Source organism: Trifolium pratense, linkage group LG5 (genome assembly GCF_020283565.1).
Source record: "Trifolium pratense cultivar HEN17-A07 linkage group LG5, ARS_RC_1.1, whole genome shotgun sequence".
Taxonomy (NCBI): domain Eukaryota; kingdom Viridiplantae; phylum Streptophyta; class Magnoliopsida; order Fabales; family Fabaceae; genus Trifolium; species Trifolium pratense.
The window spans coordinates 32220198-32235731 of NC_060063.1; the positions used below are offsets into that span (position 1 = coordinate 32220198).

At 35.5% G+C, this 15534-nt stretch overlaps 1 long non-coding RNA gene across 3 annotated transcripts; it reads left to right on the top strand.

Annotated features, from left to right (window-relative positions):
* The first annotated feature begins 4490 nt into the window (after positions 1-4490).
* LOC123882859 lies at positions 4491-7237 on the top strand. Of its 3 annotated transcripts, XR_006800012.1 has the most exons (7): positions 4491-4873; positions 5071-5210; positions 5492-5581; positions 6212-6333; positions 6454-6583; positions 6672-6792; positions 6924-7237. It is a non-coding gene; the product is annotated as an uncharacterized LOC123882859 (long non-coding RNA). The 3 variants fall into 3 exon arrangements; XR_006800010.1 differs by having other exon boundaries at positions 5071-5581; XR_006800011.1 differs by lacking the exon at positions 5071-5210.
* Positions 7238-15534: the final 8297 nt, after the last annotated feature.

Here is a 15534-nt window from a genome sequence, read left to right on the forward strand (position 1 = left end):
GTGAGATTCTTGAACAAGTGAACAAAGAAAAGAAGAAGGAGTGCAGTGATGATGAACTATGAAAAAATAAAGAAAAAAAAATTTGATACAGTGATGATGAAAATAAAAAGTCTTGGAGATTTCAAAAAAGTCTCAAGGCTTTTGGTGAGATTGTTGAAAAAGTCTATCAAGTGTATTTTCAACTAAAAAGTCTCTCAAAATCCATTCCATAGAAGAATCCATCAAAATCGGTAGACTTTTGAATACCAGTAGACATTTTAAAAGTAGTACCAAATCTCAATTGAATACCAACGGATTTTATTGCCCTGAAAAAAAAATCATGTTTGTCTTAATTGAATACCACAAGATTTATTTAACTTTTGTAAAAGTCTTGATTGAATACCTCAAGATTTTTTTGTCATAAAAAAGTCTTTTAAAATCCCATGAAATCTCAATCCAATACACCCTCCTAAGTAGATATAATCAATCAGAACATGGGATTGGTAATAAATACAAACCTTGGAATCATAAACAATCCAAATCCTGGAATAATAAAAGATTTCAAACAAAGAAAAGGTTTCAAAAAGGTTATTACTCCAAACCAAGATCTTTCTCTAACACTAAACAACATAGTAAGCATTTGTGGACTAACAAGCGTGGACCCAGAAGATGGGTACCAAAAGCTGAAATAATGTACCATTCAGATTTACCAACTAGGAAAGGATATGTCCTACCTAGAGCATGGAAACAAGTCCTATGCAAAGGAAGAAGGGCTTATCTCCTAGACAAATGGCTGACAAGTTCTCAAGTTAACAATCAGAACTTGAAAAATGAAGAGGAAGAATACTGGGATGACTTTATCATTAACTGTGATGAAGAGTTCTACCGCAATGATTAAAGTTGTTTCTCATACAGCCTGCCACTCAAAGAAGTATCATGAATCACTCATGGTATCTGGATAGTGGATGTTCAAGGCATATGACTGGTGACAAACAACTATTTTCCAAGCTAACTATGAAAGACGGAGGATCTGTTGGCTTTGGAGGTAATCAAAAGGGAAAGATAATTGGTACAGGTACAGTAGGTAATTCTTCTCTATCTATTAATGATGTTTGGTTAGTTGATGGACTCAAACATAACCTATTGAGCATAAGTCAATTTTGCGACAATGGTTATGTAGTTGTCTTTAATAAGGAATCATGTACTGTGTCTAAACAATCTGATAACTCCATGGTATTCAAAGGTCTGAGAAAGAATAATGTTTATAAAATTAATCTTTCTGACTTGAATGAACAAAAAGTGTTGTGTCTTTTGACCTTGAGTGAAGAAAAATGGATCTGGCATAAGAGGTTAGGCCATGCTAACTAGAGGTTAATCTCTAAGCTTAGCAAGCTTGACCTTGTCAGAGGTTTACCTAAAATCAAATATCACTCAAACACACTTTGTGGTTCATGCCAAAAAGGAAAGATTATAAAATCATCTTTTAAACCTAAGAACATTGTCTCTACCTTAAGACCATTGGAACTTCTTCACATTGATCTTTTTGGGCCAGTTCACACTGCCTCTATCAGTGGAAAGAAGTATGGATTAGTGATTGTTGATGACTACAGTAGATGGACTTGGGTAAAATTCCTAAGAACAAAAGATGAAGCTTATGATGAGTTTAGCATCTTCTGCAAACAAATTCAAAATGAAAAAGGCTACACTATTTTAAAAGTTAGAAGTGATCATGGTGGAGAATTTGAAAATGAACCTTTTGAAAACTTTTGTGAAAAATATGGCATTCTGCATGAATTCTCTTCTCCTAGAACTCCTCAACAAAATGGGGTTGTAGAAAGGAAGAATAGAACTCTGCAAGAAATGGCCAGAACCATGATGCATGAAACAAATGTAGCAAAGTTTTTATGGGCAGAAGCTGTAAACACAGCATGTTATGTTCAAAATAGAATCTATATCAGATCTAAGTTGAACAAAACTGCTTATGAATTGTTCAAAGGAAGAAAACCTGATATTTCTTATTTTCATCAGTTTGGATGTACATGTTACATCTTAAACAACAAAGTCCATCTAAAGAAATTTGATGCTAGAGGTTATAAGGGTATTTTTATAGGATACTCTGAACGCTCAAAAGCATACAGACTGTATATTTCTGAAACACATACTGTGGAAGAAACTATGCATGTCAAATTTGATGACAAAGAGCCTGACCAAGTGTCAGAGCTTGTGGAAGGTTTGTCTAGATTTCAGGTATCAGAGGATCAGTATTCAGATATTCCAGACTACTCAGAACATCCATTCTCTGAAGAACCTCTGAATATGACAGTTCCTACAGACTCTGAACAACATAGAACTGAAGCAACTGCTGAACCTGCTGATGATGAGTCTGAAGATGATGAGCCCCCAAGAAATACTTTCAAATACAAATCATCACATCTAGAGGAACTGATCTTAGGCAACAAGGATAGTCCAATGAAGACAAGATCTCAACTAAGAAATGAGGAATCTTTAGTTGGTCTTATCTCAATGATGGAACCTTCAAAGATTGATGAAGCTCTGAAAGATGATGCTTGGATTGTAGCAATGCAAGAAGAGCTGAATCAATTTCAAAGAAATGATGTATGGACTCTAGTGCCTAAACCTTCACACAAGAACATTATTGGAACAAAATGGGTATTCAGAAACAAGCTGAATGAGCAAGGTGAAGTGGTAAGAAACAAGGCTAGATTGGTCGCACAAGGCTAGATTGCTAGACTTGAAGCAATCAGGTTACTTCTATCTTATGCTGTTAATCATGGAATAACCTTGTATCAGATGGATGTTAAAAGTGCCTTCTTAAATGGTTTTATTTCTGAAGAAGTGTATGTTAAGCAACCTCCTGGTTTTGAAGATATCTCAAACCCAGAACATGTTTTCAAACTGAAGAAATCACTGTATGGTCTGAAACAAGCTCCAAGAGCTTGGTATGATAGACTCAGTAATTTCCTTCTTGAAAAGGGTTTTGAAAAAGGGAAGGTTGACTGTACACTCTTTAGAAAAACAACCAAAGAAGATATTTTAATCATTCAAATTTATGTTGATGATATTATTTTTGGTTCAACTAATGCTTCCTTGTGCAAGAATTTTTCTAAGATAATGCAGGATGAATTTGAAATGAGCATGATGGGAGAATTGAAGTTCTTTCTTGGAATTCAAATCAATCAGAAGAAGGAAGAAACTTATGTTCATCAATCAAAGTATACCAAGGAACTTCTGAAGAAATTCAACCTAGATGATTGCAAGATAATGAACACTCCTATGCATCCAACTACCAACATGAGCAAGTCAGAAGATGAAGGAAAAGTAGATCAAAAGATCTACAGAGGTATGATTGGTTCCTTACTCACTACTACAATTTTGCTTTATAATAGCGCCTATTTAATAGCGCTTTTTGAAAAAACGGTATTAAAAATTGCACAGGGATACATACAATAGCGGTTTCTCGTCGGGCGCTTTTATAGGTGACCCTTACGAAAGCGCTTTCCATAAAAGCGTTGTTATATGTTATCAACCAAAATATTTGGAGTCTATAATAGCACTTTCTTTTAAAACGCTATTATAATTGTACCCCTATGTTAGCGCTTTGTTTGAAAACGCTATTATACGTCTTTCTAGTTTAAATAAAATAATTAGGCAAACCAGAACCTTCTTTTATTTTTCGCGAACCTTTTTCTCCTTCTTCACTCAGTTTCTTCAACCTCACCCAGAACCCTTTTCATCACTCAATCAAAATTTCTTCCACAACCAGGAACCCTCTTCTTCTCATCTAGCCGATTGAATCCAGAATTTCTCACTACTCAATCAATTGAAACTAGAAATCCTCCATCGTTTTTCACTCATTCTCCATCGCTCTCCTGAATCGATTGAACCCAAAAAACCTCACTCTTCTCTTTCCTCGTCACTCAACCATACTCACGAACTCGTTGAAATCCTAAACCCCAAAATCTTAAGACTTGTTGAAACCAGAACTCGTTGAAACCCTAAAACATCTTCCCCATCATTAACCACCGTCCATGGTTCCAGAGGTCGTTGAACATAGAATCACCACCGTCCATCGTTCCATAGGTCATTGAACCCAGAAACTCTTCATCGTTTTCCATCATTCACCGCAATTGAATCACGTCTCGTTAGAACCCGTCTCTAGGTATCTGTGTAACATAATTTGACATTCCGTCTTTAGTAAGTTGTTTTTATTATACTGTATAATATTACATTGAATTCATAACTATGGTGATGTTTTTTTTTTTGCATTTGGTGTTAATTTGGAGAACATTGATTGATATGGAAGGGTAACTGCAAGAATCAAGTGTGACGTGAATGATAATCTCACTCTTAAAACCAATGCTCAAGTTAACATGTGAATGATAATCAAGTGTTTTTGTTTCAATTATGAGCAATATAGCTTACGATATTCTGCTGTTTCTACTTCCCTGATTAGTTAACATGTATCTTTTAGATTTTATTATTATAAATGTTATGAAAGTATGATACTGTTTTCTTGTGCCTAGTTATGTTAGAAATGGTTACTTACAACTTATCAACGGCTGAAAAGGAAAACTTATATGCCATGGAATGACCACTTAATTTATTTCTAGAGTATTTATTTAGTTTATGACATCTCCTGCCTCGCGTCTACCCGCAATTGCGTCACCATTATGCTCACATTTTCATTCATTCATAGTCTCACACAATATCACTCTCATCTCTATTTAGCTCTCCTCACAGTCTCGCTCGCAATGTTTATATTTTTTCTAATTTTAAGTTCATTTGCTTTAACAATGTTTTGTAGATTTGTGTGGTGTGTCTCTTGTGAAAGCAAATCAACAAGATAGAAGGGTTGCAACTCATTTTGCCAAAGGTATGTTGTGTAACTAATCTTAATATTTGGTTTATTAATAAAGAATAATCTGAAAAATAAGTGTGTTGGTTATATAATTGTAGTAAAGAAATGAAAAATACAGCTAGCTAGCTGTATTTTTTTTGTTCCTTGAAATTGGATATTATTCTTCTTCCTCCTTTTGCTCTAATTCACCATCTTTTTTTTGCTCTTTGTAGAATTGAAGGTAATTCATTGATAGAGTGATTTTCCAACAATTTAATTAGTTGCTTTTGTGTTGAGTGTATTTTGAACATCTCTGTCAAATAATATAAGTGTTGATGCAGCAAAGAACTGCCTCAATCTTGTATTAAACAAGGTAACAATGGATATAGTAGATTTGCATGACATGATATATATTCATATAGCCTTTTTGTTATATTTGCAATTAGTTGTAGATCCTACAATCATTTTGTCTTTACTAATTACTCCCCATAATTAAGGAAAATATTGTAGCTAAGGCAATTCCTTTCTCAATTAGGGCAACAAATGGTCTTCCTCTTTAGAGGTTACAGGATAGTTCATAGTAGTCTATGATATATTTTCTATATATCTGCATATATGATATTATTGAATGCACCTTTTTTTGTGAACTGTTAGGATTTGGCATTTCATCACTTGTCTCTTTCTGCCCTGCTGGGAGAAAACATCTACAACTACAATTTTAGAGAGCTACTTGCCCATCCTATTGTGAGTATCTGCTGATTTGTTTTTGGAATGCCTGCTCTTTCAAGTTTTCTTTACTCCACTCATCTATTTAAGTTACTATATACTGAATGTTACCTATATTTCAAGTTTTCTTTACGACCAAATGTATGCAGGGGCTTTAGATAACCCTGTGTATTTTGAGCCTTTTTTTAATGTACATCAGTGATTCAATTTGTGTTAGAAATGATGATTTCTCTTTTAATATCCACATAGCTAGTCTTTTACTTCAGGGTTATTATTATATTCAAAGAACTCTTTAATCAAGGTATGCCCTCTAATGTTGGACTTCTTTAGTCATGAAAACAAAGTATCACTCACTTATGCTGGATGTTTTGTTTTTAGTAAATTAAGATAAGTCTCAGAACATAACCATGTTCATTGTGAGAAAAACAATAAACAAGAGATACAAAAGCAATCAAAGTTTTCACGTATTGTCTTATAGCAGAGATCGAGGGCTGTATCTTATGTCTTGAATATATTTGGCACATCCTAAACGCTCACAAGTTTTTCTTTAATTGTCAAATGCTTCGATAGGACCTGTTATATTCATATCACATGAGTAATTTCATGATAATAGTAATAACTTCATGTTCTCATTCATGTTCATTGTAGTCTTTGTTTCAAGACATTTGAAAGTCTTGTTATGATTAAGCCCTGCATTTGAGGGTTGTGGATTCAAAATGACATCAATATCTACTCAGCAACAGTTCTGATATGCCCAGCCACCGTCGAAGGTGCTTCATTCGAACCAATAAGTCATTGCAATGATATCATAATAAAGCTTGTAGTTTATCTAGTTTGACAATTTCTCCTATATTTCTGGTTTTGAGCTGGCTTCTTGATTTTCTTGTCAGCCTATTAGAGCATTCACTTGGCAAGGTCATTGAGAACTTATATTTTTGGTTGGTGTCTCCCGGTATTAAAGTTTATCATGCTTCTTTTTAATTGTGAAACTTCTCAATATTACTCCCAAAGACATGACTTGTGAGTAGCTTATTTTCTTGTTAGTGTTATTTGTTATGTTTCATTCAAGTTTGAACACTAAGTGATGGATTTTCTGGTTCTTTGGCAGTAAATTTTTTAAAGAGTTACAAGCTTGTCTTATAGCTTTCAAAGAATTAGCTTGATGTGGTGAAGGTCAAATGACATTTGACGTAATTCTGTATGGGTAGTTCAATGACAATTTTCTAGAGGTATGTCAAATTTGTTTACATTTCGTGCTTTAGCACATTATGAGCCAATGATTTTTCTTCAATTGTAACCCCTAAGGAGTCATTGAATTTAAATTCGTTCTTGTATCTTGTATACTATGAATAACTTTCAGGTTAAGAAGCTCTACATCCAGAGGAAAGATTAAATCAAATAGTCGAAAAAGATCTAATGACAAAGTGACTTTGTTAAATGGGAAGAAATGGTCCACGTTGCACTCATCTGTAGACATTTTAGGTGACTCTGTTGATTATGTGTAATTGCATATGCCTCTAAGCATTAGTACTCAGGCATCACATGAGCTAAACTAAGGCTTTTCTCTTGTACTAAAGATCAACGATTTAGAAACTGAGTGGTGTCATTCATACATGCTATAAGCAAAGGATTGATTAAGTTTGAAATTTTGAGTTGTATTTTGTTGTTGGATTATTTTATATCCCATACTTAGTTATGTTGTAGTGCACGTCACTTATTTTTTATGTGTTGTTGATTAATAAAATTTGTTTAGTTTTTTTTTTTGGTTATCAAAGTACAGTATATTACAAAATTTAGACAAAAAATGATTTTTTTTTTTAATTTGAAAAAGGACTTATAATAGCGCTTCTGGGCACGGGCGCTATTAAAAGTTGTTTGCTGGAAGGACTATAATAGCGCTTTACACACGGGCGCTATTAAATAACTGGCATATAATATCGCTTTTAGAATAAAACGCTATTAAAACTCGCTTCCAAAGTCCTAGCAGATGGCGCCAACTTACATACGATAGCGGTTTTTGCAAGAAGCGCTATTAAAAGTGGACATTTGATAGCGCTTATAAAACGCTATTGTAGGCACCGAACTTATAATAGCGGTATCAGTAATAGCGCTTTAAAGCGCTATTAAAAGCTAAAAAAAGCGCTATTAAAGGCCTTAATTTGTTGTAGTGACTCTATCTGACAGCCTCTAGACCAGATATTTTATTCAGTGTTTGCTTGTGTGCAAGATTCCAGTCAGATCCTAGAGAATCTCATCTTACTGCTGTAAAGAGAATCTTTAGGTATCTGAAAGGAACAACTAATCTTGGACTTCTCTATAAGAAATCCAATGATTATGTGCTAAATGGATTCTGTGATGCTGACTATGCTGGAGATAAAATTGAAAGAAAATCCACAAGTGGCAATTGTCAATTTGTTGGTGAAAACCTTATCTCCTGGGCTAGTAAAAGACAAACTACTATAGCTTTGTCTACAGCAGAAGCAGAATACATTTCAGCAGCTAAGTGTTGCACACAACTACTCTGGCTAAAATATCAGTTAGAAGATTATCAGGTAAGCAGTCACAATATTCCTTTATATTGTGATAACACTGCAGCCATTCATTTATCTAAAAATCCTATCTTACACTCTAGAGCCAAACATATTGAAATCAAACACCATTTTATCAGAGATTATGTTCAGAGAGGCATTATAGATATTAAGTTTGTTGATACTGAAAATCAATGGGCTGATATATTTACTAAAGCTTTATCTGTTGAAAGATTTGATTTTATAAAGAAACATCTGAACATGTTTTCAATCTCTGAATAAAAATTTTTTTTGGCAATTAAAGTGTAAGAGGTTATGTATATCAGAACTTATGATTCAGATCATCTGAAACACAAGCTCTGAAGTACTTAACTCTGATAGAGAATTTTATATATCTCAGAGGCTCTGAACTATTTAAGTGGGAAACGTTTAGTATTCGCTACTGAACAGTTGTCCATTAAAATAGCAGTTACCGAGTAAATTTCTGCACGTGGTCTACGTGTGTCAGGTAGTGGGTGGTTAATGATGATTTTTGGTATTCAACTTTCTGTCAATTAGCGTAATTTCCCAAATTTGCTATTTTCGTGTTAACTGTGTGCATTTAAATAAAACTTACACAATACACTTGCACACTTCTCACTTTCACAACCTACACTTTCTTTTCTCTCTAAACCTTCAACAAAAATTTCTTTCTCTCTCATTAGTTCCTACCCTTACCTAAACTCCATCATGGCTGGTTCTTCATCTTCTTCAACAACAAAGATTCCACCGTTTATGTTTAGAAATCTTCAAATCGTTGGGAACGAAATGGAGTTTCCAGAATCTGAGCTCATCTTTCTTTCTGAGAAGATGATCGACTTTGATAGTTTGAAGGCAAATGGGTTCGATGTGAAACATTACTTCTCCGCTCAAGGATGGGATAAGTACTTCAACATGCTAAATGGTCCTATTTATCCAGATCTCTTGAAGAAATTCTGGATGAAAGCTAAGGTTTTTGATAAGGCTGAAGCTAAACAGGAAGAACGTGCGGCTATTGAAAGGAATCCTAGTTTAAAAGGTAAATCTAGGAAAGAAATGGGTTTATTGGAATTCACTGGAAAACAGATTAGGTCAAATATTTGTGGTATGAATCTAGCTTTCTCTCCTATTCATTTCAATGCTTTGCTTGGATTGGATAACTCTGGGATAGAGTTGGATGTTTTTGAGAAGGACACAAGGTACAGAGATGATCTTCTGGCTCTGATGTGTACAGATTTGAAACTGAAGGGTAAAGTCAAGGGTTTGACTGACGTCTGCAGAGTGCTATTCAAGATCATACTTGCTGCTATCAGTCCAAGAGTTGGTGGTACTGATACAATCTCCTGGACTCATCGTCATCTGATCTACTTTCTTCTGAAAGAAATGAAAGTGAATCTGGGAGAATACTTCTTTGAGAGGATCTGTGAGGCAATCTTCTTAAGCAAATCTCAGAGGAAGACAGCTATAGCTTATCCAAGATTACTCTCAGACCTTCTTTATCAAGGTCATGTGGTTCAGAATCTGAAGAAGTTCCATCCAGAACTTGTGGAAAAGAAGTTCACTCCTGAGATTCTGAATGCTAGCTTTCTAACCAAGATGCGTCTCATCTCATCAAAAGTGGTTCCACCTCCACAAGAGTTTACAGCCAGTCTTGAAGATCGTCTGTATGTGGATGGATATCCAGTAATCTCTGAAATGGATGCTGAGCACATCATCCAAGACTATCTAGAAGTTCTTAGAAAAGAAGGATTTACTGTTGATAAGAATATGGTTCCAAAAGCTCCTGCAAACTTGTATAATCCTAAGAGGAAACCTAAGAGGAAAGCTGAACAAGATAAACCAGATCTTCTGGCTCAGAAGAAGGTCAAAGTGGAAGAAGCTGTTGCTGAGCAGAGAACTAAAAGGAAACATGAAGCTATTTCTAAGAAAGCTGCTGCAACATTATCAAAGGAGCCTATTATTGTTGATGATGAAGAGGAAAGTGAAGAAAGTGACTCCTCTGAAACTCCGTCTGAGTCAGAAACTGAGTCTGATGAAGAAACTCTGAGTACTAGGATGCGTCAGAAACAAGTTCCTGATCCCAAAGGTAAGACTCCTAAGTACGTCTTTAATGAAGCTGAAATTGGAATAGGGTTTACCAAACCACTTAGAACCATTCTTCCCAACATTTCAACTTCTGATAACCCTCTTTCTGAACTAGAAAAACACCTAAGCCCTGACCCCCTCAATAATCAGCCTCTTACTCATTAAACCCACAAAACTTCCTCACCTCCTAAACCAAAATCACCTCTACCTCAACCTCAACCACAAAAGGCATCATCTGACATTCCACCTTCTGAACCTCAACCAGATATTCCAACTACTGAACACAAATCTCCTGAACCAACCCCTGAAAACAAATCTCCTGAACCATCACCTGAACACATTTATCCTGAATCAACCTCTAACATCTCATCATCTGAATCAACTCCTGAACCCAATCCTAATCCACGTATTCATACTTGTGCCCCTAACCCTTCAGAAGCAGAAGTTGTTATCATTGACAACCCTGCTAATGACCCAATAAAACTCTCTACCATTCCCAATATCTCACCCTCATCCTCTGACCCTTTTGGTAACCTTTCCAATCAGCTGTATGATGATCTACTTAGGTTATCCCATATTCAGGACAAGTTTCTGGTGTGTCCCTCTGATGTGGATATGGAGGTGTCACTAATCAAGGCTAGAATCTGCAAAGCTCTGGATGCAGTGGGTGATGAGCTTAAGACTGTGATTGGTCAACGGGATTTGGATTTGGTGTATCTTCTGAAGGACAGCTTAGCAAGAGCTAGTTTGAAACGACTGACTGGGTTTAATCATGAAGAGCATGAACGTGCTAAGCTTGCTGCTATTGCTGCCACTGCAAGGCATATGTCTGTTTTTAAGGAATGCTGGATTGATTCCAAGCTTTTCAAGAGCCTTGAGGATCAAAGGATTGAGAATGAACGTCTGACTGAAGCTGCTGCAAGACTTGCTGAAGAAATCCCTGAGCTGAACCAAGAGGATAATCCAGATGCTGATATTCTGATGATTGATTATCCAGAGGATGGTGAACCCTCCTCTGATAAAGGCAAGGCACCTCTGGTTGAAGACCAAGCACCTGTGGTTGTAGATCAGCAGCAGATTTTTCAAGAAGCTCTGAGGGAACAACAAGAAGGTTTGGAAAGGCAAAGGACAGCTCACCTCAACTTGGAATCCAAAGTGGATGGTCTAGTTTCCAACGTGGGGTCTCTGAATGACAAATTTGACCAGCTCTTAGCCTTTCTTAAGAAACCTTAGGATTCTTTGCACTTTATGTCTTTCATGTTATTTATCTTCTGAACAATCTTTTTTATTTTGTTTTACTTATTTATTGGTTTAATATTTGTTGTGTGATGTTTACTTTTATTTTTCTATGATAAACAAGAACACAAGAACACAAGATGAATTTTTTAAAAGAAAACTTTATTAATGATCTAACATTGTTGAGTACATTGGTAAAAAGAAAAAGACAACCTAATCCTAGTCAGATGGATAAAACTCAGAAGAAATCTCAGATTTCTCCTCAGCATCCTCTGATGAAATTTCTATGGGATCTGGGTTCTGCTCTTCTTCTTCTTCTTGTTCTTCTTCTGGAACATAGCCAGCCAAGAACTCAACATAGTCAGCATCATCTTCATTTTCTTCAGTCTCAGAATCTGATGAAATGATTATTATCTCAGCATCTTGTGGCTTCTTGTCGTCTTTCTTATCCTTCTCATCTTTTTCGCGTCGTTCTTCTTCTTTCTTTCTCCGAACCTCTGCAATGCGTGAACTAAATCTTCTCATTCTTCTTGATTCTTCTTGATATTTTTTTTGTGTGAAACATGTATGTTAACTCGTTCACCTTTTATAAACCTTTTAAGCGCGTTGTTTGTTGTTTTTGAAATAAATTCACCTTTGTAACAACCACTCTTCTTCTTTGACTGTCTTGGTTATCTAAATTTTTTTTACTTTTTGATAATGACAAAAGGGGGAGTAGTTACGCATTAATTGATAAGTTAGTTGAAAGCTGAAACCACGCTTGCTTTTATCTCGCTTTTATCCGTTAAGTTAAAAGTTGTTACTTTTAAGTTGGTTTACGTATTTCAATGTGGAGACTAAGTTAGTTGAAACTGAAATAAATTTCATAAGTAAGGATAAGTTAAGAGTGCAATTTTAACTTAGCCTTATGAGACTTAGGGGGAGAGCTTGCAAACCTCTCACTCTGAAGAAAGATATGAAATTTACTTTATTTCAAATTATCTTAATCTTATACTAAATTAAAATATCATGGATAAAACTTAAAGCTTAGGCTTTAAGGAGTATCAATCTTAGGGGGAGTTTGCAAACCTCACAAACCTAAGAGAAACATGATAAGTTAATTTAACAACAATTGTCAATTAATACTTATGTTTGTCATCATCAAAAAGGGGGAGATTGTTGGAACAAAATTGATTTAAAAATGTTTGCCCCTGAATCTGTTAAGGTTTTGATGATAACAAAGTATTAATAAACAATTGGAAGGACTAAAAATTTAATTTAAGTGTGCAGGACTTAGATTCAATTAAGCTCTGATCAATGATCAGAAGATAAGGACTTCAGAAGTTTGTAAGCGATCAGAAGATTGTGAGACTCAGAAGTTGTGATCTTCAGACGATGAAGTCTTCAGAACTTCATCAAGCTCTGATGATCTTCTTGAAGTTTGTAAAGATTCTCTTTTGCAAGTCAACTCTTCTACCAATGAAGAAAAGGACCTTTCAAGCCTGATCAGAACAGCTAATCTCCTTTTGTCTGTCCTCTGTTGAGAACGTGGGTCATCAGTGGTGTTAGCTGAATAAGGAAAGTCTTCTCTGCAGTAGTCAAAGTACCTGAAACTCTTTCTTAGTTTTGGATACAATCAAACTGCATCAAGACAGGCTGCTTGAAGACAAAAGATTATCTACTTCAACGGTCTTCTTTGCAACGACTCTTTTCTAGTCATATATATATACTAGAAGGATCAGCTGTATTATATATACAACATCATCAAGGATTAATACGCACGAACAAACTCTGAATTCCTCATACAAAGCTCTGAACCTCTGAACTGTGTTGTTGCACTTTAAGTTCAAATATTTAGTATTTGTTCTTCTAGGTTCTGACTAAGAGCTGTTGTATACTTTCCATTACTTTATTATATCTTGTATTTGAGATAACTTAAGCTTGTGTGCTTAAGTGTGAAGTCTTAAGCTTGTGTGCTTGAGCAGTGTTGAGAAGTCTCTTGCTTGTGTGCTTGAGCAGTTGTAATCTTGTGTGATTATAGTGAAATCCCTTGGAAGTGCAAGGGGACTGGACTACTCTCGTTTTGTGAGAGGAACCAGTATAAATTGCTTATGTGATCTCTCTCTCTCTTAACTTGTTTTATTGTGTTATTTATCCGCTGCTGTTGTAGTTAAGTTAAGAACTTGAAAAAGTTTTAAACTTGACTAAAACACAATTCAACCCCCCCTTCTTGTGTTTTCACACCTTCAGATATGTTTACCTTCTCCTCATTGGCTTAACACGATTAATCTCTCTCTCTCTCTCCTTTTTCTTTTCTAAAATCAAGTACAACCAACTATTCATCTCTTCAATCAAGTACACCTAGTCTACTAACACTCTTCCTCCTTCCCAAGCTTCCACCTCTTTTTATACTCACCTAAACTCATCATTTCATCACATCATCTTCATCCAATTATTTCTTCTTTGTTTCTTCAAAAAATGGCACGAACAAAGAACCCAGGAAGAAGAGCTCCATTTCCACCATTACCCTCATCCTCATCAAACTCTTCATCCTCATCAGATACCTCTGATTCCTCAAACCCTCAAACCTTTGATCAATCAAATTTTTATGATCCAAATGAACCCTTAGATCTTCAACCTCTTTCTCAAATTTTCCCACCGAAATTAATTGAACATCCTGCACAATCAATTAATGAACCTCCTGCTGAACCAACTGATGTACCTTCTGAGAACGATCCCTCAGAAGAAGAAACCATTCAACTTACCCAGAAACCTAACCCTAAAATTGATGGTACCACCATTCATAAACCTACCATTGTTGTACCAAGTCAAGCTGAAACTCCACCAATCATTTTCAAATCTAAGAAAGCCAAATCCTATGATTCTTCAAAAATCAGAAGATCATCTCGTATTATGTCTGGAATTGGTACAGGAAAGAAACCTGTTGTTGACAACACTGTTCACACCATTCATGATTCAGATTCAGAACTTGAAAAAATTATACTTGAACCTCTCACCTCATCAAAATCAGTTCCAGCAAAACACTCACCTGTTTCTGTCAAGAAAGTTTCTGCTACTGCTATCAAAGCTCCTAAGAAAAAGAGCTTACCTAAAAGGAAAAGACCTCAAGAAGAGCTACTTGAAGTTCCACTCATTCATCCTGAAGAAGAAGCTAAGTTTGATCAGTTTTGGAAAATCAAACCTGTTGCTTCTGGAAGAGTTTATGATTTTGAAGAAATTGCTAAGGGAGGAGTAGACTTGCTCAAGTTTGTGGAACCACAAGGATGGACAAAATTTTTCCAGATGAAAAATACCATCATGCCTCTGCTAGTACAAGCATTCTACTTCAATGCCAAGATACATCCTGACAAAGATTTGATCATCTCCAACATCAAGGGAGTCGAAATCCATGTTACAGCAGAATCAATTAGTAAGCTACTTGAAGTGAAGAGAAATGGAGAAACCTTGTATGGAAAAGACTGGTATGCTGCTCAGAACATAAGCAAAGATGATCTAATTGTTGAGATGTTCACTGCTGAAGGAGCTTACAAGGAGCAACCACCATCATCTATGCTGAAGAAGGAATTCAAAATCCTCCACAACATGTGTCAACATTCCATCTTTCCTAGGACAGGAAGCAAAGATAAGGTAACTGATAATGATCTACTAGTCATGTATCATCTATCTAAAGGTATTCCACTAGATTTACCTTATTTGATTCTTCAACACATGATTACAATTGCAAATTCTGGAATCAAAAAGATAGCTTTACCTTATGGAATGTTACTCACTAGGATTTTTAGAGATAACCATGTGGATGAGTCTAAACAACTCTTTGATAATCAATGGTTTACCTTTGGAACAAAAAATCTGAGTCACATGAAAAAAGAAATCACTTCTGGAAACACTTCTGCTGATACTAGAAACAAAAGGAAGAGAATTGATCCTGATAACAACTTGGATATGCTTGCTAAAGCATCTGGAGAACAATCAGAGAACGTTCTCCCAACTGATGAAAATGTGGATATTCACAACACCATTTCTGATACACAGCCAATCCATTTGAATACCTCATTGAATTTAGGACCAACCTTCTCTCAAGAAGTAGAAACTTCATCTCAACAA